Raw genomic sequence first — 23,644 nt, forward strand, 5'->3', positions numbered from 1 at the left:
CCCTTACTAAACTGTTGAGAAATAAACATTGACTTAATATGCATGCAAGTGAGGTTGAAGTTGTGGAAATGGTGTCCAGGAAGAACATGAAGGTGTGGAGAAAAGGAAAGAATGAGTTTTAACCATATAGGTCATCAAATATCACAGTGTTTTCTGTAAGATGTTCCACAGTTGATCATTTCTGAAGATCAAAGGTCACTATTTGCTCAGATTGCTAGGAAATGGCCATACAAACTGTAAAAACATCCAAGAGTTCAAATGGCTCAGCATTAACTTCTTTCCAGAAGGCCCAGGTTCAGTTCCCAACACCCACCTGGCATCTCACAGACATTTATCACTCCAGTTTCAGGGAAACTGACACACTCTCTTCTGGTCTCCTTGGGGATCAGGCATGTGTGTGGTACATAGACATTCGGACAGACAAACACCCATACACATAGAATTTTTTTTTAAGTCATCAAAACAAAAACAGTTATTTTTTAAGGGGTAGAAGGAGAAATACCAACAATGTTAGAGTGATGTGTGAAGACATAAGGTAGAGAAATTGTCCATTGAACCAAACACTTGATGCATAGCAAGTCCACAGAGACTGTAGCTTATCAGTAATTCCAACATTATATGAAGAATGTCCTTTACAGTGTCTTCAGAGTCACACTATTAAGGCACAGAATTTTGCCAGTTACACATGGAACAAAAATGGTATCTCAGTGAAGTTGGAGTTATAGAATGAATGAAGTCCAATATCTTTTATATACTTAAAGTCCTTCATATGTTTATATAAACTACCTCTTAATGTGACTTATCAATTTTAATGAGTTTTCTCAATATTTTAATCTTCTCAAAGTTTAAGGCTATTTATATTAAGTATATATATAATATGTGTACTTGACTTTTGAGGTTGTTTTTCACATCATTTTTTAATGGCTTTAGTATCTTTTCTTCCTAATGCAATTGGGTTTGCAATCATGCTTAGAAAAACTTTCCCTAAAACCAGTGTCTTAGCTTCTTTTTCTGTTGCTATAACAAAACACCTAAGAAAAAAGGGGGCTTACGTTATTTCCCAGTTCAAGGTAAAATCTGTCATGCTGGGGGTGTCTGGGGACAGAAGTGCAAAACAGCTGCTCACTAACATCAGAAGAGAAAATTAAATGTCCTAGATGTCCTCTGCTCACTGTTTCTCAGCCTTAACTCAATTCAAGAGCCTAGGGAAGAGTGCCACCAACAGTTGATGAAGCTTTCCAATTCAGTGGAGCTCTGAGACAACCCACTGCAGACACAAACAGTGGAGCATCTCCCAGGTGACTCTAACTCATGTGCAGTTGACAGCCCTACCACTCATATTATTTTAATATATTTTAAGCTTTTTAAAAACTGCTACAAGAAAGAAATGTAATTTCATTTTTTTAAATAAAATACAAATGACTTAGTTGCCTCACTACTGTTTATTAAATATCCATTTCTCAGTGGTCAACTCCTTCACTAAAACTGGAGCTATGAGACTGGAAATGCCCCCTGCCTGTTAAGTCCATCCCACTGGCCTGATTGCCTGTCCTGTACCACATCGGCCCAGGAGGCAATAGGGTAAAGCTACTTCCCTCACATGCTTAACAGCTTTGTCCTGTTAAGTTCTCTTACAGTCTATTTTCCATATAAGATTTGCCTTCAATTTGTCTAAAGCCAAGCAAAGGATGCTGGTTCATCTGTTTTGGGGGCATATTAAACCTATAAATTAATGTAGGGAGAGTTGACACGATGGTATGATTGAAATATCCGACCAAGACAGAGAAATGTCTTCCATTCTGTCAGTACTGTTATTTAATAAACCTTCAAGGAGGTTTGGTACATTGCCATGAAGTTTATGACTAAATGATTGCCCTTTACTGTTTTGAACTCCACCATTAATGCACTTTTCTCATTACATTTTACAATAGGTGAATTTTAGATACAGCAATAGCTTTCTCCACTAGGAGGAAACTCTCAGTAGTTAGAACTACTGGTGCCCTTGGAATAAAGGCTTTACCCAAACTACTCATTAACTGCTGACAATCACAGGAAACATTTAGCGCCTTCCTAGAGACAAGCCAACTGTGTCTGAGCCACCGTGAATTACTCCCCGTGAGACTATGCTAATCTAGGATGCAAGATTGTCATACTTGGGGCTGCTCAGATCCAGAGTACCAAGGCTGCTGTGCAAACTACAGCCCAATGAGAGAACTAAGTACTTCTGAAAAGGTCTGTGACTCTGTTTCTTGAAGTCCAAACTGGGATAGCTCCCACTGTAAGTATCATCAATATCTGTCTGGCTCCTTCAGCTTTCCTCCAAAGTCCAGTCAGGAGGACAGACAACACACAATCCCTTCTGCCTTAATCAGCTTGATCATTCTTCTTCTCCAAGAATTCAATTACAAAAATATCTATTGTGTCCCTCAGTCTTCAGTGCTGACTCTGATTAAAAACTCGCATGTTAATTCAAAAAAAAATCTAAGGTGTCTTTTTATGACAAGTTCCACAGGCAAGGAGACTCTTCAATCTTGTTTAATAAAAATGAAACAAAGTAACTGCTTTTTCCATAGGTGCCTGCTATTTGCCATTTGACCCCAGTGATTTCCCCAAGTTAGGTAGTATTTATTATCCCATTATCCCATGAGTGATGAGGACTGGACATCCATGGACCAATCTGCCAGACACTGCATACTGCATGCATGTTCACAGCATGGTACACAGGTAGATAGCACCATGTGCTTGCCCAAAATACTGGAAGTTGTTGATACTTCCAGTCAGTTGGCAAAAACAGGTGTTTGCTTATACGTCCTGCTTCCCTAAACATTGAACCTAAATATCCCTTTTCTTAGGCCCCAAGTAGATCCAGCGGTAGGAATGACAAAGGAATATAGGCTGCGTTCTATATCTTCAAGTCATCTGGCAATTAGAGCCAATCTGCCAGTGAGGACTTCTGTCCATCACAGCTTTAAGAGGTGGAAGAGTGTTATCAGAAAACACTGGTTTTGGTGATTTTTGTTAGTATAAAATATCATTTTTACTATAAAAGCTGTAGGGTGTCTTTATTCTCAGACATATGCTTTTATAAATCATTAACCTGAAAGTGCTAGCCAGAAGTTGCATATGGCATCTTGGGAATTATTTGGGGGACGAGGTCTCATGTAGCTGAAGCTGCCCTGAAAGTTAGAAACTTTAGAACACACTAGGACACCCATCACTGATAGCCTTGAACTGATTCTCTCGCCTCCTCCACTGCAATGCTGGAGTTCTAGGTATGCAACAGCGTACCTTCTGTAAAATGTGCTGCAGGTCAAACCCGGGGCTCGGGGATGCTAGGTAAGTACCACACTAACTGAGCCCAATCTCCAGTCTAAAGAACAACTTTTACATTGCTCCTTTATTTAAAACATATACTATGTCCAGATCCAAAAAAAAATTTGATCCCTGAACGCATATTGCTAATGCTTACAACACTGGAATAAACGTACACAGACGGGGAAGTTGTTATGCACCTGAGCAGACTGAAGTCCTGAGCTTCCTGGCAGCCATGAGAATATGAGAAAACTAATGACCTATTTGCTTCTTAACCTTGAATAATTTCTCCTGTGGATATTTAGGCAGTTTGTAAGTTGTGGCTGGAAAGGCCAAGGGTACAAACCCACCTGTAACAATTAACAGGAAACAAGCCAACACTTCGCATAGCATAATTTAATTCAGTGAGACACATTTATGTTTCCAATCTGATTGCTAAAGGAAAGCAAATCCATGTTGTGTTAATATAGTATATGGTGGTTTGTATGTTGAAATCACAGGAAGCTAACCTAGAATTCAATTGGAAATACATACAGACTGAGAAGTTCAGTCCCTTGTCAGCAAGATAATGGCAAATGATGACAATAATGGATTGTTTCAGTTTTAATCATAGTTTTTAGAAATATGTTACTGGGTTGTATGGAAAGTCTAATTTTCAATCTCTTTGACCTATAAAAATGATCAGTTCATAGCTAGACCTACTATTGGCTCATGGGAGAGATATGTAGCTCCTGAAGTTTACCTGAGCTTCCTTAGAGCTGGTTGATTGGGCTCTTAAAGGACCGAGTGAGATAATTGTACAAGGACAGAATCTTGCCTTTGCTACACCAAAATGCATGCTGCCTGTGGGCTGCTCTTGAGTTAGCACCAGGAGAGTTTTCCTCTGCTTCCTCATCTCTACCCACTTGGCTCCTTGAACAGCCACTGGCACATTTATAGAGAGTTGAAACAGAAAGTAATCTGAACTTCTTTTAGCCTTCATCCATTTCAACTTTTTGTTTGCAATGTCACCTGTTCAAACTACGCTCAACCTGGACTTACAGCACAGTCTTGCCTACCACAAGGAAGCCTCTGGGTTCAATTCCCAACACTTGAGGGTGGGGGTAGTAGGCTTCAATCCTTTCATGGTGGTCTCATTTATCAAATGGTTTCCTTTGTGCCATCATTTTCCTCCATCTGTCGTTTCAACAATATTTTTTAATTTTTAAACTACTTTTAGGCTTGGGAGGCGGGGTGGGGGGGGACAAATGTTTTCACTTGGCTGAAGGCAGCAATGGAGTCCTTCAGCAGAGATGTGTCCTCACCTTCTCCCTCCAGGTTAAATCACACCCAGTCATCTGCGTCTGTTTAGATTGTGGCAAGAAGGGTGCAACTGAAATGGAAATTCAAAGTCACCAGAAATAGTGCGACTGACAGTGCCCACCACATACATATGTGCTTCACTGCATGTCCCTGCCCCTTCTCATTAGGGTGTGGCCATATGAGTAGTTAAGGCTCATGCTCTGTGACAAGTAGCTTGTACTCCTTCTTGAGCAAAGCACTTCAGAGGTAAGAAGGCGTTCATCCACCCTCTGTACTTGTCAAAGAAGCATGTGTTGCAGACAACACAGCTATAGGAGGAGAACTTCCTGGAATGGTGTCCCCTGTGTCTTTGAGGAGCAAAGGCCCCCCACACCCACATTAAACTCAGAGAGAGTCTGTTAAGCCTCTGAGATTTTGAAACTGTTGCCGACACTTGGCCTTTCTCCCCCTAAGGGCTGAACAGAAAACACATGTAATGATTTAGTGCTCTGAGCTGATCATGGCTTGATTCGTAATTGGTTGTTCTTACCCTCCTGAAAGCAAATATTGGCAAAACAACTTTTAAAAAGAAATTGGTTCTGAGGGAAGATCAAGTATATAATAAAATAGCAAAACAAAAAAAGAGGAGAAACTAAAGCATTAGATATGATAAATGAAAGAACAGCCATCAGAGATAAAGTTAGACAAAAATTGAGATTTATGCTACTGGTTCATAATACACACAGAAAGAAAAGCAATATTCTAGGCTTCATAATGCCAGAGAACAAACACCCTTGTTCAACACTAATGGATACTGTATGTTATTACACAGTATTATTGCTTGTATTAGAATTCGAGACAGATGTTCACCAGCTGTCAACATAACTCCTTGAGAATTTCAAATAGAAAGCAACCATCTGAGATATTAGACTGTGAAAACAGCATTCTACATCAGTGTTTCTCCAACTCCAGAATGACGAAGAGTCGGCTAGGTATTGGACTTAACCACTGTAGCTACAGAAAGACTGGAGACACCTATAGACTGGCCATCTCAGAAGGCAGACCAGCAGCTATTGTGCACCTACCTGTGTCCCCTGCTTTCAGATAGTCAGCGGCACTGGCGTAGATCCTAAGCATCCCTCTCATGCATGCTTCCATAAATATCCCTCTCATGCATGCTGCCAGGCTTTCTTTCACCTACAATTTGTTTTACTGGAATCAGTCTTGACATCATACTGAATATTTCCCCCATTATTTAAAATACACATATGCTATAGAAAATGGATTTTCTTACGAGTAAACTGTTATCTATAAATAAATCTTCCAGTAGCTTAAATAGTTACTGTACGTAAAATTTAATTTTTCTTATAAGTAGATATTTCCATAAGCATATATTTTATTTTCTTATATTTTGTATATCACGTTCTTGTAGCTTATTTAAAAAATTAGAGTAGCCTATAAAAAGTCATGGACTAGAGAATTATCTCATTATTCATGGAAGCTTTGAAGACTGGAGTTCAAATCTCTAGGACCTGCTTAAAGCACTGGGGGGTTGGAAACAGGATTGCTATAGTTTGATGGCAGCCAGCCTAACTCCAGAGATCAGTGAGAAACACTTATTCAAAGTAACAGAGTGAAACAGAGCAGAGTGCTCAAAGCCCTACTCTGGCATCTGTGTAGAGGCACACATGCAAGCCCACACACAAACACACATGTATCCAAATACCACACATACATAGGATACGATAATTCTCAGCAATGTCAGGTATTGTGTATTAGAATATAAGCTTCACCAGAGCAGACTTTCTGCATGCTCTTGAATGTAACTCCCACTCTGTCCTGTAGGAGACATCAAATAAGAAGTGGTTGTGAGATGGGAGATAGATGAGTAGTTGGAGAGCAGGTTGTAAATGTGTAGGTATGTGAATTGATGAGCAGGTGGGACTATGACATTTGGGGGTTGTTTTTCTCCTTGGGTTTACACCAGTCAACACCTCGGAGGCTGGAAGGCCCATAGCTGTGGTATTTAGAATTAAATTCAGCATTCCAATCGTCTTGCCTTCCTTGCCTTCATAATAAATGCTCACACCCTGAGTCTTGTCATTCAGTGCTGTTATCTGGTACTTCTAAAACAGCATTGCTTTAGAGTTAGCTCTAAAAGTAAAAGTCTAGAGTTCTCTGAAAGTAGAAAGACCGCTTCATAACACAGAGCATTGTTGAGTGAGACAAAACCTGTGTGCACAAAGCTGAGCACAGTGGATTAAGTTTACCCCACTGAAGAATGTCAAGGATCTACAGGCTACCTGATGGCCACACTCCAGCCCCTGTTCAGGATTCACAGACGTGAGCTATTAAAACATAATTTGTAAACACACAGATGCATCACTACCTGGCAAAGAGATGAGCTCACAGAAACAAATCGGACACAGGAGAATGTCACAAATACCTCTGTGCTCATAAGGTAGCAATAAATGTGTTAGCAAAAGGAAAATAGTAGTTAACTTATAAGGTTTTCTGTCAGCTGGGTGTCTGTGTATCTATGTCTGTACTGCATAAAAATACAAAACCTTCAAAAATCATATCAAACATGTACTATCAAACGTCCTATCCTCCATGTGCTGACAAGAAAATTTTGACTTCCAGCACAAGCTACAACACATCTGTTAGTAATTATTACGACGATTTCATTCCCTAATTTTGAATAATGTTTGTGTTCCTACCTTTTACACCACACAGACATACATTGTACATGACATTAATGTTACATTTGTTTCTCATTATGTGCATTTCTCATTAACAACTAATTAGTCTTGATTTCCCCTCTTAAATTATGTAGTATTAAAAGAAATAGACCTTAAAAATGTCAACAGCAGTCAGAGTTAAGTCAATATGAAAGAAGCAAACAGTTCTGGCCTACAGTTAACCTTACAGGCAAAGGAAAAAATTGGCCACTCATATTGCATGTTTAAATTAACTAAAACAGACTAGGCAGGGCATGTATTAAGCTATGTTTTCCTTTGTGGAGAGAAAAAAAAAGAGTAAGTGTGCTACAATGGGAATAAAATGAGATGGCCACCAATATGGTTTCTTTCTGTCCACTGCTGGAGGTCTAGAGGGTGTGTGATCATGAACAAACACCGCTGTATTTATAATGTCCTTCCTGACATCTGAAATGGCAATAGCCAGACAAAAAGGCCTCCGTGGAGTCTGGCGATTCTGAACCACATTCAGGTAAAATTGGAGACAGGGGTCTAATTTGCCCCACCCCATGTTTGTAAATTGTAAAATGTTTCGTGTCACCTGTTAGAAATAAATACGATATTCTTTACGTGATTGACATTTATACACAGCCATATCAAATTCAAAAGCCAAACGAGTCCTCATGCTGTTATGTATGCTCAATTTGTAATTTAATGTGCTTTAAAATCTCCCGGTTTTGGACTGGAAGCAGACAGATCAAACTGTCACCGAGCCAGAGTGCTGCACCACTGCAGACATGAGGTGATCACAGTTCGTCTTGTCCCCAGATTTACCCTGACCATCAAATTGTCAAAGTATTGACCCTTGAGATTCTCGAAGGTCCACAGCCAGCACAGCCTTAACAAGGAGTAAGAGCAGCACATGCCTTCCCCACTGTTGCCAGCTAAACACCACTGCAACTTAGAGGTGCGTCAGGAAGAAAGTCGGCTCATTTCATGGCTAAAAGAAGGAGAAGAAAGCAAAATCAAAGGCTGCTAAGTTTCTGGGTGCGTGGAACTGTTCGGCTGGGACTGAGTCAGACACAGAGCCTAGGCAGCGGGAGTGTCCTGCTCCTCTCACCGCAAAAGCTAACTCTGGACTCCTCTCCACTGCCCTGGGATTTGGGCTGAGAAACAATAATGAGCCGATTTCTCTGTTGTCCCAAAAAGTCCTTACTTAATAATAGTCTCCAAGTGCTCTGTGCAAAGGAAGCAGAAGGGGAAGAAGAGGGTCTCTTCAAATGTTAATCAGGTCAAATAGTCTTCATTTTAACCATAACCTAAATCAATGTTTCTCAAACGATAATATACACAAAAAGTCACTTGCAGATCTTGGTAAATAGAACTTTGTCTCAATAGGTCTTATCTGGAACCTGAAAGTTTATATTATCAGTAAGGCTGAGTGTATAACTATAATCCCTGCACTACACACATATACACAAACACAAATCAATCAATCAATCAATCAATATATACAATTAATAAATGTTTCAAAGAAGCCAATGAGAATGTATAGACTGCATTCTATATACTGAACCTGGATTCCACTCACTGTGGCTCAACCAAAGTGTCTGGTAGATAGATTCATTCAAAGAAACATTAAAACCAATTTGTTTTCCTTTCAGACCCTTAAAATCAACTTTATACTCAGCGTAACTTCATAACTCTACAGTTCTTTTCCTTCATGCAATCTGCATCATATTTTGTTCATGGTCATAATTACATGTCATTGAAACAATAGAGTATATACTAATTAGAAACTGGTTATTGGACCTCATATGCCTTAATTATCATGTATATTCATTATTTGATATCGACAAGACACTCAAAGTTTAACTCCTGTTGACAAAAATCAGCTCAAGGCTGGCTGGTCAGATATAGATGGCAAACCCTGATAACAAGCTTGCCTCAAGATGTACAAGGGTGTGGTAAAGTCTCAGGGCCTTCAGAGAATAAGCAGTGTGTCATTACATTAGAGAGAGGTATTCCTACTGTATCAATACTGATGGTAGCCAAATGCCAGCATGTATGTACTGTGTCCTTTAGAAAGACCATGTAGTTCAGAAGGTAGGGCGTTTACCTGCCATGCACAAATCCCTGAGCTCAGTCCCTTGCATCGCAGAAACTTGTCATGTTATTGTATCCTTGTAATTCCAATGTGCTCCCCAGGCACAGGCTGGAGAGTCATAATTGGTTTATACATAATGTCAATGCAAGAAAGAAAAGAAGGAAGGAAGGACAGAAGAAAAGGAAACAGGTGTAAGTTACATACTGTAGTAATATATCACATCTTCATAAAGCTCCCCAGTATGCAATACATAGGGGGAAATGTTTGTAATCCTACTGTCCTGCACAAACTGAAGTTCAAATAATTAAAAGAAAGGGGATGCCAAGCATGGTATCTCCTATCTCTAATCCAGAACCCAGAAATCCGGAGCCAGACGCCAGGGGATGGAGGCCACCCTGAGCTAGATAGTGAATTCCCCAGCTACAGTATAAGACACTTTCGTTTTAAAATGAATGAATAAATGAATGAATGAATGAATGAATGAATAGTTCTACCTATATGACATCACAGAAATGTCACTTTCTCCCCTATGTTGTCTTGTACAGAGGAGAAAACTATTTTAGTGGATGTTGAGAAACTCGAACCCAGTGAGAATCACTGCTCTGTATCTGTATAGGCCTCAAGACTGAGAAGGTAAAAGAGAGTGGGAGGAGGTGGCTGGGGAGAAATCAGTGAACCAGAAGAAACTGGATGAGACAAAGTCTATGTCTGCTTGACAGTACTCGCCCTTCCCTTGAGAACAAATGGTGATCCAGATGAGTGTATGACAGGGAACAGAAGGACTTGATGATCTTCTAACTTAGGCTTTGAGCCAGCTATTAAGGTTTAGAAAGCTGAGTTGTGGGAAATTATTGTTTTCATCTCCAAAGCTGCTGCTAAATTCACCTTCCAAAAATGCATAAAGAAGAGTGGAAGAGGACACAAGGAAGGAAGCTTCCTGAAGCCTGACAAAGTAGCGTTTCAGCACTCACCCTAACACACAGCAGGGAGAGGACACAGGAGCCATGGGCATGTGGAACCTATATCAGCCTTCTGAACTCATAACTAAAATCAGAAACCCAACATCCCACACATTTTCTGTAAAGTTTATTTACATTATTCTCTAATAAAAGTTTATTTCATTATAAAACAGGGATATTCTTTCTTTGAAATTTTTTCATCTCACAGTTTGGGAAATACAGCTGTCCATTTTAACAAAGCTAAGATATTTTTGTAAAGGTGACATTTATAAAACTACTTACATTAAATTCATTGGGACTATAGATTTAAAATGTATCTTACCATTTTTCCATGTCAATAAACTGATAAATGCAGCTATTAATAGTCACAGAACACAGTCATAGGTATCCTTTCTTTTAATTAAAACTACAATTTAAACTTCATGGAAACCCAAAACCCAGATCTCAACTGCCCCTACTTTTCAACAGACCAGTGGATGAATGGCTACACTGCTGAGCCCAAACTCATTGAAAATTGGACAGTACAATTTTTGTTAATGGTAACGAGGCAAAATAAAATGTATTTAGAATAAAAGCACTATTTTCAAAAATCCTCCCAAAATGTTTTTATTTTTTCACTTGCTATAGATAATACACACACACAAACACACACACACACACACACACACACACACACACACACACACACACACACACACACACACATGCGCGCGCGCGCGCACACAAGATGCAGTGCAAAGCAAGGCAATAACAACTTAATGTTAATCTTCTGGTGCCATCTAGTGGTACAATGAGGCAACATTAATAATCTATTTCTCCAAAGTATAAAAGTGAAAACTTTTACTGTGTTGTATTTGTATTTGTATTTGTATTTGTATTTGTATTTGTATTTGTATTTGTATTTGTATTTGTATTTGTATTTGTATTTGTATTTGACAGATACAACTCGTGACTCTGCTTCTACTCTACTGCGTGTCCCCTAGGAGACTTGATCTTACAAGCTTAATGCCTACTTAGGAGACCATTTCTCTTGCCTGTACGAAGCCGCACACATTCAGGGCGTCTATTCACCTTCATCACTGATTTCTTACATTCTAAGTGCCAAACAACCATTCAATATTCGACCAAGTTCTTTAAAGTAACAAGTATACTCAAAGCCTTCCAAGAGGCATTGGTTTTGCTTCTTCCTCCTCTGTAGCAGCTGACTATTACACTGTCGTTAGTCTATGGAGTTTTTGTTTGTGAGAGAAAGAGCATGCGCTCTGCTTCCCCCAAAAGGAGGTTTAATGTGTTTGCTAGTTTGCCTTGGTGACATTTTGCAATGAGTTCACCACCAGCCAAACACCTTATCAATTCTCCAACACTGATACAGTCCAAGCTCCTTTCATGCCATTGCCTTTGTTTGGAATTTCTTTCTTCTGGACCTGGCTCAAGAGCATCCTGTTCATGAAGTCAGACTACCTTGGTAGTACCTCCTTTCCAATTCTGCCTTCTCTTGGCTCACCTGTGATGTCTCAGCCTTGTTTTATTAACATGTATTTTCCCCTAAGCTCGGAGTCCAGCATAGCAATCTTGCGTCATAGGTACTGAGCAAACACCAGCTGTTTATAGCCTCGAGGCTGAGAAGCTGAGAAATTCAGATGTGTAGCAGTCCTTAACCAACTTCAGGCCAACATCCACTTTCCTGAACACCTTGTCTCCTGGAGATGTGGCATTTTAACATTGGAGATGAAAAGGAGTAGGTGTTTTCCACTCATACTCAGTGCAGACATCGCTTCCTGGCCCCGCTTCCTTAGACCTCCCTGTGGTACTGCTCTTACACATGTGATGCCTTTTCATCAGTGAGTTAGGAGTGTTGATTTGTTGGTTATGTGTTGCTGGTTTATCAAAATCCATGGGGAATGGAGATCATAGTTTTTTTTCCTTTCTTCCCTGAACCTTTACAAATCAGGGACCCAGCAAATGGCACTTTCCTGATCCTTGAACTTCACAGCCCATGGACTGTTATGAGCACCAGTCTTTTTTTAAAAGACTATTAATTTGCCTTGAATTCTGAATTTTTTTAACATCTTATAATGTGCTGCTGAGTGCACCGCTCTCTTAATAACTTGTGCTGATCTAGCAAAGTAACAATAGTAGATTCTTTTCTAAGGGCTGTGGCCATACCAGTTCTAGCTTAGCTTTCTAATATGAGGTACAATTTCCCTCCTGTTGAGTGGACCATACATCTAGTTAGGCAGCTCTTGGTTGCCACCAGCATAAAAATGCTACTGATTGCACCTTTGTGGATGTCTTGCTATGCTGGTCATTGTCATAGTTCATAGATATTGCACTTGGGTGGGAGTGTTTAAGTGTTCCCTTCCCTTGGCAGCTTACATATAGTATTTTTGGGAATCTGCTTAGAAGCCTGTATTTACAGCAAGTGGAGACCATCAAAAAAAAACAACTGAGCATAATGCAGAGACAGATGGATCATTGAGAGCCCAGCCCCAATATATCAATATATATTAATAATCTTTTTTATTTACTATTGTTCATGTATATGCATATGCGTATGTGTGAGTGTGTGTTACAGTTCCTTCATGTATGGCTCAGGAAAAATTACAGAAGAGGAAGTGAAAAGATCTTAAGAATCAGAGTACCAGGAAGTCTGCTTTGATGCAGTTTCTACTAGAATGGCTTCATACACAAAACCAGAACAATGACAATATCAATAGACTTGTAGAAGCAAGGTGGATTTCATGGTATCCCCACCTCTAGCCAAAGAACTATAGACAATTAATGACTATTGGGAGAAGAATTGGCATGTCCCAGTGATGAGTCCTTTTATTGGTTGGCCAATGTAAAGTGGTCACCCTGAAAGTTCAAGTATATACATACAAACAACAAAAAATTATTTCATATATAGATATGTGTGTATGTGCATGCATATGCATATATATGTAACAATAGTTAAGAAAAATATTATTAATTGGAAAGGTGAAAGGTGGACTTGCAAGGGCCTGAAAGGAGGAAAAGGAAGAGGGAAATTAATGTAATCTATTTTTTAAAAAAGAAAAAGAGAGAGAAAGAGAGGGAGGGAAGCACTGAGCAGAGGAATGAAAGAAGGAAGGAAGGAAGGAAGGAAGGAAGGAAGGAGGGAGGGAGGGAGGGAGGGAGGGGGAAGGGGAAGGGGAAGGCGGGAAAGGGAAGGGAAGGAAGGAAGGAAGGGAGGGAGGGAGGGAGGGAGGGAGGGAAGGAAGGAAGGAAGGAAGGAAGGAAGGAAGGAAGGAAGGAAGGAAGGAAGGAAGGAAGGATGGGAAGGAAGGAAGGAAGGAAGGAAAGTTAACTCCTGGCTAGCCATGTGGGCACAGGATATAGGGAAGACAAGAGACTTTCCTTTGAAGTGGGCCTACAAGATGAAGTTCCCTCCTGGCCGAGGTTGCCACCAAGTAGGTTCTTAGACTTCCAGGTGTGCCCTTGAATACCATCTAAAAGGGCTTGTGAGCAGAAACACTTCCATCACAAACCACTGGACTTAGCATCTAGAGAGAGTCTGGGTGCTTAACTCCCATTGGCATCAGAAGTCCTCATTCCTCCAGTAGTTCTGGCTTCTCCATCTGCTCAAGGTCACTGATAATAGATTCTGTCATCTTTGCTGAAAGGAATCTTGAGCAGCTTCAGGAACCTGTGATTAAAATTCTTTGGTGTCTATTTTTATTAGGTAAAAAAAAATCTCTAAATTGTTTGGATGGTTTGACTCTCCATGAACCTTGAGTTTCATTATGATAAATATTCCTGCAAAAAATGAGTGGGAACATGGGAAAGGGGAGTGTGTGGGAAAACTGCTACATCCACTCCAGTAGTGACTGGCATGACAGGCCTAGAAACCTGGACGCAGTCCCAAGGTGAAAAGTTCCTGAAAACTTAGTCTCCTGGAACTGTGGTATCCTATAAAACAAATGTTCCAATTCTTTCCGGGCGTTAGTAGGGTGTATGGATCTGTGGGCTTTCTCTCAATATTGTTTTATTATAAGTGCCTTTAAGGATTGATTTTGACATACAGCTAAGTTAGATTAGCCTCCACCAGTGTTCCAATGTCCTAGGCAGTCCTTGAGTGGACCGTGGGCTTGGAATTCAGTAAGAATGTTACCTACTCAGTATCATTCAGAATTACCTCTAGTATTGTAAGGGAGACAGTGAAAGAAATTAGGCATTACAATTTCTCTGAATAGAGCTAGCAATCTCCGAGCTAGTCTACATAGTAAATACTTAGAACAACAGTCGAGTCACTCCCATACACAGGAATTTACAATGGCCTAGGAGGAAGGTGGGTTGTGGTTTTGGGAGGAACTGAAGTATTATTCATGAAAGGGTTAGTAGAACAGAATCCCCCTGGTACATGTTTTTCACCAGACTCAGAGTAATAGCATAATCAGGTATTTACTAAGGGACCCCTGGTGGTGGGTTTAACAATAGACTAGTATTACATCAGACCATTCACCTGGCTCCTGTGTTTAGCTGATGTTAGAGCTGTTCCTAACTCAGTTGTGAACACTGCCTGGCTCCCCCTAGCTTTTTATGTATGCATTTTCTTTGTTTTGTGTAAAGAACCATTACAGATGTACCTTGGCGGATGTATTCGCCTCGCTTTCTTGTTTTTCTTTTGTATTATAAGACGGGTGCTCGCTTTGAGACATTACGTTCAGATACCACACTCCTTTGTGTCCCTGTCTGTTTGTCACCATTTTCTCACCGACTCCTGCCAACCCTGTAACAGGAACCCTCAATTTCTCCCGCAGATTGAGGGGGGCCAATTGAGGCTGGTCCATGGCAAAAAAAAAAACCATCCTAGAGCTGGGCATCCTAGAGCTGAGTAAACTGATAAAGTGCTCGATATTCAAAGCAAGGTTAGCAACGATTGCCTATCACCCCAATGTATGGGCAGATATCTGAGCCTGGCCAGGTAGTATATACAGTTCTCAGGCTCCAAGGTCAGTAAGAGCCCTTGCTTCAAAGTGGAAAGTAATAGAAGAAGATGACACCTAATATCAACCTCTGGCCTCCATGAATGTATAAACTGCTACACAAACAAACAAACACACACGAGAGAGAGAGAGAGAGAGAGAGAGAGAGAGAGATGCCATAAGCCAATTCATGTATTGTGACATTCCATAAGCATGGTAGTTCATTTAATGGTGTAGTGTGCTGTGGTGGTGGTGGTGGTGGTGGTGGCGGTGGTGGTAGTGGTGATCATGCTGGTGTGTGTTACTAGAAATCAAACCTACAGTTTTGAAAATGCTAAACATAAATTTTATTACTAAGTCAAACCCCTATTATTAGGCCAAATGTCTGGAACATCTTAATGGATAATCTTGAATATACAGTTATCTAACAACTTTTTAAAAATTTGTATAAAAAAGCATAGTGGATAATGTCACCAACACATCCCAGTAGAGCAGGTTCCAGGACAGTTGTAACAGTTGCCCTATTGTTATAATACAGTCCTAGAGCCTCCATAGGCACAGGATGAGCTATGTTCACAGGATTGAGCAAATAAATGTTTAAGGGTGAGACTGGAAGATAGAACTTAGTCCTCAAAGGTGTGAATGAAGGAGTGCTGCTGTGTGTAGACTTAGTACCAATCTATACAGAGAGGCTTTCTTTTTTAAGTTTGTTTGTTTTCTTAATAGGGTTTGTGGAGGTGAGCACGGGCATGCTAGTATCCAGGCTCAAGTGTAAGTCAGAGAGCAGTTTTCTGGAATCAGTTTTCTCCTTTCATAAATATATAAATGAGTTCTGGGGTGAAATTAAAATTATCAAAGGCTTTCAAGAAAAGTGCCTTTACCTACCCACTTAGTCAGCTGTCTGTCTGTTTATCATGTGTATCTGTCTATCAATCATCTATCTTTCTCTTATTTGTTGGTTGTTTGCTTGTTGTGTTGTATTGTGTTGTAAGTCATTGAGACAAGATCTCCTGTAGCCCAGGCTTAGTTCCAATTTGAGATCTTTTGCTGCCTCCAAGTACTGAGATTATGGGCATACACTAGCATGTTATGGTTTTGGTTTTGTGCTTTGTTTGGTTTGGTTTTTTGTTGGTTGTTGTCAGAATTTTATAATTTTCATAGTATAATTTGATTATATTTCTCCCTTCTGTTTTCTTCCTCTAAATCCTCTTATATATCCCTTCCCACTCTTCAAATTCATGGCCCCCGTTTTCATTCGTTATTATTGTATGCATATATGTATTTGCATGCATACATACATACATACATACATACCACCCTAAATACCTGTAAGGTCTCACAGACATGTTTTGTTAATATAATTCTATAATTTCTAAGCAGAGTCTTTCTCATTGTTCTGTCCAGTGGAGGCAGCTTTTTGCTATTTGCCTAAACAATAAGTAGGCTGGCCTGGATGAGTCCCAAGCATGACTAGCCATGTAGCTGGAGTTTCAAAGCACAAGGAGCAGGGATTTCATGTCCAATGTGGACCAACTAAGGATTTGGAACTTGAAGGAACAAGTGGAAAAGCTAAATAGCTGATAAAGTAAGCTGAGCTCTGATAACAAATCAAACTGATAAATAAGTCACTTGTGACTGAATAATTTCCTTCCAACTGCACTCAGAACCAGTGAGTAGTTTAAATGACATAGAAATGGAAAATTGCAGTTGTATATCAAATCAAGTTTCCTGATCGGCTGAAAATTAAGAAGATTGGCTTTTCCAGCCGAATCCAAAGTAACTACAGAATTGTTGAAAGTGGGAGTACATGAAGGAAGAGGTTAAAGAGAGGCACAGTGTGCTGAGGAGGATTCATCACACTACTGAGGCCACTGGGAATATAAAGAGGGAATCCAGAACATCCTCTCCAGGAGATCAGGACCGCCACCATCTTCCTGCTTCCTTGACCAGGAAGGAAGGCACACACCTGCTTTAGAAGCTGAGAAAGGAAATGGGGCTCCCAGAGCTTCCAGAAGGCAGTGCTGCCACCCAGCACCTTGATGTTAGTCCAGTGAGTCTTGCATCAAGCTCCAGACCTACAGAGCTGCAAAGTAAGTATCAATGATTCTGAGTCACTGGCTTCATGATCACTTGTTACAGGAGCACAGGAACCCAATCCTTTATTATTAGCAAGTTTGTGTCATTAATGTGACCTAACTCTACATGTAGTTAAAATTGAAAATACCTGACTTCAGAGCTTGGGAAGTGTCACAGTAATCACTCCAGGCATGGGGAAAGCCATGCAGTAATGGATTGCTCAGAAAACCTCCCCAGGTAGATGGTGATGCCTCTTGAGACAATTCACAAACCATGTGATGAGTCCCTGACACCTCTCATTTCTGCAGTAGAGCTGGCTGAAACACTGATGAAAAGTGTTTCTTTTAAAAACAAATCCCAGTTCCCATGACACTCAAACCACTCGTTTTGTCTTTGAAACTATTTTCAATGAGTTCGTCTTCTGAACAACAAATGGATAGAGCCGATTCCGAGGATTCACACTGATAGCACGGTTGAAGCCTGTGAGCTCCTAGCTTTTATTCTCATAGCAGCTCTGAGGGAACTCAGCACCCAGCTGCAGTAGATAATAGTTACCCCAACCATATTTAATAATCCATAACTAACCAGGTGAGATAGCTTGCAGAATAAATAAGCTTCTTAAAACAGCCCTAATAATATGTGTATGCATGTATACATATGCATATGTACATATATACATATATGTTAGAACTAAAGAGTAAGAAATGCATATTTAAAAAACAGAAAGATTAGGTAAGGTCATTAGAAGCATATACCTTGAGAACCCCAACTATCATGAAAATAATTGTAATATGTCTACATTAAAAGAAATTAAAGTATCTTCAGTGTAGCAATTTTACTTCGAAACACCTACAAAATATTTATTTTTATTATTATTTCGAACTGCTTGGAAATGAAAGGTATTGATAGTTATCTGTAACTTATTTAGAGCGTGTGTGTGTGTGTGTGTGTGTGTGTGTGTGTGTGTGTAAAACATAAGAAATATAGATAGGACTGGTTAATAAATACATGAAAACCCAAATGTAGAAAGTTCAGCCTCAAAACTGTCTCAGTTCCATAAAGTAACAATTAATGATATCAAGCATCCACAATCAAGTAGGCTGTTTGTTCTGTTAGCATCAGTATTCACCATCCTGTCTGTCCTTAACACTGCTTTTGGTAGACCAATGTTATCACACACCTTGTATGGATGAAGACACTCAATAAGTTGCATGTGGCATTTCCCTTGCTCTATTGCTTTTCAACTCAGTCTTTTGAGGGTCAAGAGCAATCCCAGGTCAAGCAGCGTGGTGGCGTATAATGAATATGCATCAAACTAGTGAGATCAGTTTTAAACTTTGAGCATGAAAGTCCTCTGAGTCCTTTAGAAGTAATTTTTAAAACAAAGGTCCAGCTCATAAACAGTAATGAGGATATTATAATGATCTTCTTTCTCTTCTCAGATGTGCTCGAGACTTCCTTTGCAAATGCTAACAGTCCTGAGCCCTTGGAGGATGAGTCTAAGACATCCTTTAGAGGACATTTCAAATAGGATTTTCACATTCCAAGTGTGATATACAATTTTCCTATTTATAGGATCTTCCTTAAAATTTTTAACTTCTAATTATTCTCTTTTGCATGAATAAGGATTGTAAGCTTCTCTTGGCATTGTGTCCTATAGAATTTTTTCACTTTCAGGAAAAAAAATAGATTTCCCATCAAATGCAAAAAACTCCATAGTGAAGAGTAAGTAACTGCTCTGACCTTCCACATTCCTTAAAATGCTATAAAATAGAGAAATATTGAAGACTTTTTATTTTCTCCAGTCCAACGTCTCAATAAAGTCTCAGTAATCATCACCATTCCCAGAAGCCCTCTCATGGTAAATTTAGACTTGTGAAATTTCGGGGAAAATAAAGCCAAGCCCTCAATATACTCCATGATTCAGATCCAACTCCGAACTAAAGATTGTCTGTATAACTCCGGAGAAAAGCCCACACGAACATGAGAGCCAGCCTCTGGCTTTGAAGGATTTCTCACATGGGAAAAATCTAACTGCAGGTTCAGATGAACATGGGTAGCAGAAGGAGCTTCGACACCACTGTCTTAACAGAGGTGCTTGAAATCAAGAAGTTCCTGCATTCAGTTAATTGTTCCTCCTGTGAAACACTTTGCTCAATAGACATGTAATATTTCCTTGAGACATAAGTTCTGATTTATTCAAAATATTCATTACCCTCTGATATTCAAGAACTGGAGAGCGTGCTGAGAAGACCCTGTGAATTACTGTGGGGTCAAAGAGCTTTGCTTCAGACTAACCTTCCTTATCCTTGAATCAGAAAATGTTCCAGAACACAAAACCTTTTCCATTTTTAATCCATGAATCTAGGCAAGTGTGGAGACCTAACTGTAAATTAGCCAGAAACTGTCATTGCCCCATTGCCCATGCAATTTGTGAACCCCAAATGCCAGACTAGAGCAATGAATTTTCCAGCACCAATTTTGATGGTTATAAAACCTCCTTAATCCACTGACATTCCTAATGACAAGAGATCGATAGCTCATTGTTGGCTTTTTTCCACTTTTCTATTACCTGTATAAAGTAAAGACAACATGTTAACAAAATAAATTAGATTATGCTAAAAAAGAGTCACATTTTATTTTTGTTATATACTTGCTCTTAAATAGTTACAATTAACCAGTTCTCAGGGGGGAAAACTACACTATTAAATACTGTAAGATTTTTAGCATCACTCATTGCTCAAAGCCTGGACTTAGCTATCACTTTATCTGACACTGAAGAAGCAGCAGCCTCAGACACCCGTGGTCCTAAGAAGCTGAAGAAGGCAGAATCTGCTCACCTGGTGAAGCTAGCAAAGGCACTTAACACCATCATCCTCTACAGCTTTGAAATGCTGCATTATAAATAAAAAGGGTATGTTGGCAAGATGCCTAAGTTCTCCAATAAAATTCTAATTGAGTGATATTTTGGCTTCATTATGTTTTTTAATGTGCCAGACTTTAGGGAGTTTAGGTAAGAATGAGAAACCCATTTTAACAAAGTTAATGTTTGTCTCTTGTTAGGTTACATAGAGAAGTGCAGAACAAGATCATGATTTTTCAAGAGCTTTGTTCTACAAACCCAGCCACCTGTAGCATCAGGACATAGTTTCTGAGTGGCCGAATCTCAACTGCTTCAGTTTCTTAGTTATCTACTTTGCTTGCTACCACTTCTCTGGCATGTGACTATTCCATGTGGTGGTTTGGTGCCCTTCAGGACTCTCAATTGTCTTCTATCTGTCTGTGATTCCCTGTGCTTCTGAGCTGCTTTCTGTTGGACGTCTTACATTTGAATGTCTTGAAATTGTCTATGCAAGTCCTGTTTTCTGTAAAGAGCATCCACCCCGCCTTCCTCACGACATTAAGTGCCACCCAACAGATTACGGATTAGTATATTATTTCCCTCTTTTGACTTAGGTGACAATCTTTGGGACAGTTATTGGTGCTTCTCCAGAGACACACTCAGAAAGCTAGAGTTCCTCTAGGCCAACAGTGAAATAGGAACACTTCCATTTCTACACTGTAAATACTACCTCAAAAACCCCACACTTAAACATCAGAAGTTAAGAAGAATAAAATTTCAAAGCCCACATGCTGCTTTTTCAAATCATAAGCTTAACATTATTAATATAATAAAACTATAGAAGTAGTTTCTGATGAAAAATCTAAGTATTAAAAAAAAAAGTCTAGACCCAAAGATTAGAAACATTTATCAGAGGGGCTTATGTTTCTGATAAATATTTAAGTGTGTAAGGCAGAACCACTGAGAACAATAAATATTTTATAGCTGGCACTTTGTCAAGCCTATAAGTGGCTCTGCCTTAGACTTTTACATCATCACTGAATTTACAGTCGTTTGATAAGTGGAACAGGACAAGAATTACTTCTTTCTAAATCTAAACCAGGTAATAAATCTAACATCAGGAATCTTCTTATTGTCTCCTATCATCTGATGACAATGCCTTTTGCCTTCATTGTCTTGGCAGAATTATGGTATGTAAAATCATAATGTCATATCACTCACAGTGATTTAACACTATGCAGCCCATACCATTTTAATCAATCAAAATTGTCGCTTTTTAGTGTAATGATTTTGTGGTGAGTTCCCTGTGTTTAATATGATATATGGTGCTATCTATCCATTGATTTACTATTCCTTTTCAAAGTCGTGCTGCTCAGAGGGCTGTTCTTGCTTTGGGAGATCTTTGAAATTAGCAAACAAAATTAATTTGTGATAATACAAATTTAATTTTGTATTAATTTAATTTCTGTGGAAAATGAAAGATACAAATTAACAGGTGTTAAGAGCTAAAACTACTTTTAGGTGAGAATAAAAAGTAGTTTTAGGAATTAAAATCACAGAAGCCTTTGAATTTTCCACTCTGTGTTTACATAGGATCAGGTGTCTGTATCATGATACACAGGTATTCAGTGGATTGCTTTGTTTCAAATTAACACAATTAAGAAAACTCAGGACAGTATTCCCCCCACACACACACACACAAAAGCACAACATATATTGCACAAATTACATCTGTAAAAAAAATAATATATATATTTTTATGGAGGCAGTTTGAAGTGTCTTTAAATGTTTATAAATCTATCCTACTAGAGATGAGTTAATAAAAACACAAAGCAGTTTCCATTTCCCAACTATATTACACATTTAGGTTTGAAAATAATATGGTAACATCAGACCACAAAATATAAGGGACCAAACACCATCATTTCTCACTCACTCATGCCAGCAGTCATTTAAGGGCACAGTTCTTCAGAAGCCAGTGCTACGCATTCCATACAGACCACTTAGAGTCACTGAGGCAGCTTGTGTATGGAGGCTCTCCCACCTTATCTCTGTGTCATCTGCAGTATGTACCCTCCTGAGACACTGGGGAAGCTCTCTTACTTAGATGGCTACATCATGTGTTGTGTACATTGCCTCCTGAAACACTGAAGATGAGGCAAAGAAATCTTCAGAGTCCTGTGACTATGATTCCATGATAAAATTATGCACTTCCTCTGTTCACATCCATAGACAAGAATGAATTACAATTCTGCCCAAGTGGAGACTGGAGGAGAAGTATATGTCTCCTGCATGTTTGCAAAGTAGGAAAAGGGTGAGTCTTGACACCTCTAGTCCAGGTATATTTGGGGGGGTTACATATTCACATGGGTAGGTGTTCAGACAGATGTATGTACATGTGGGAAACATAGATCAATCCCAACTGTCATTTTCTATCTAACTTGATTTTTTATTTTTTTGCTGTCATTTGTTTTTTTTGCTTTTGGGTTTTGTTTTTTTGAGACAGAGTTTCTCTGTGTAACAGACCCCTGGCTGTCCAGAGCTCATCTTGTAGACCAGACTGGTCTTGAACTCAGAGATCTTCCTTCCTCTGCTTTCGCATCTTAATTTTTGAAAAAGTTTTCTTACTGCAACCCAGAGCTCACTGATTAAGCTGGCTTGACTAGTAGGCCTAGGCAGTCCACCAGTCTCTGCCTCCCCAGCACAGGCACACACCATTACACCTGGCTTGCTGGCATGGCTTCTGGGATGTAACTGCAGATCTTCATGCTTTCATAGCAAATACTTTAACAACTGAGTTCTCTCTCTCTCTCTCTCTCTATCTCTCTCTCTCTCTCTCTCTCTCTCACACACACACACACACACACACACATTGTTGTTTGATTTTTTTTAAATTAAATATCTTATTTGTTTACATTTCAAATCCCCTTTCCTGGTTTCCCCTCTGCAACCCCCCTATCCCATACCCTGCTTACCTTGCTTCAGTATGGGTACTCCCCTACCCACCCACCAACTCCCACCTCACTGCCCTAGCATTCCTCTATACTGGGGCATCAAGCCTTCACAGGACCAAGGGCCTTCCCTTCCATTGATGCCTCTTCAGCATCAGTAAGACCTCTTCGGCTCCTTCAGTCCTATCCCTAACTCCTCTATTGGGGTCCCCATGCTCAGTGCGATGGTTGGCTGCGAACATCCACATCTGTATTGGTCAGTATCTGGCAAAGCCTCTCAGACGACAGCTGTATCAGGTTCCTGTCAGCAAGCACTTCTTGGCCTCAGCAAGAGTGTCTGGGTTTGGTGTCTACATGTGAGATCCAGTGGAGCAGTCTCTGGATGGCCTTTCCTTCAGTCTCTATTCCACGCTTTGTCCCTGTATTTCCTTCAGACAAGAGCAATTCTGGGTTAAAATTTTGGAGGTAGGT

The sequence above is a fragment of the Mus musculus genome, chromosome 13 (assembly GCF_000001635.26).
Source record: "Mus musculus strain C57BL/6J chromosome 13, GRCm38.p6 C57BL/6J".
NCBI lineage: Eukaryota > Metazoa > Chordata > Mammalia > Rodentia > Muridae > Mus > Mus musculus.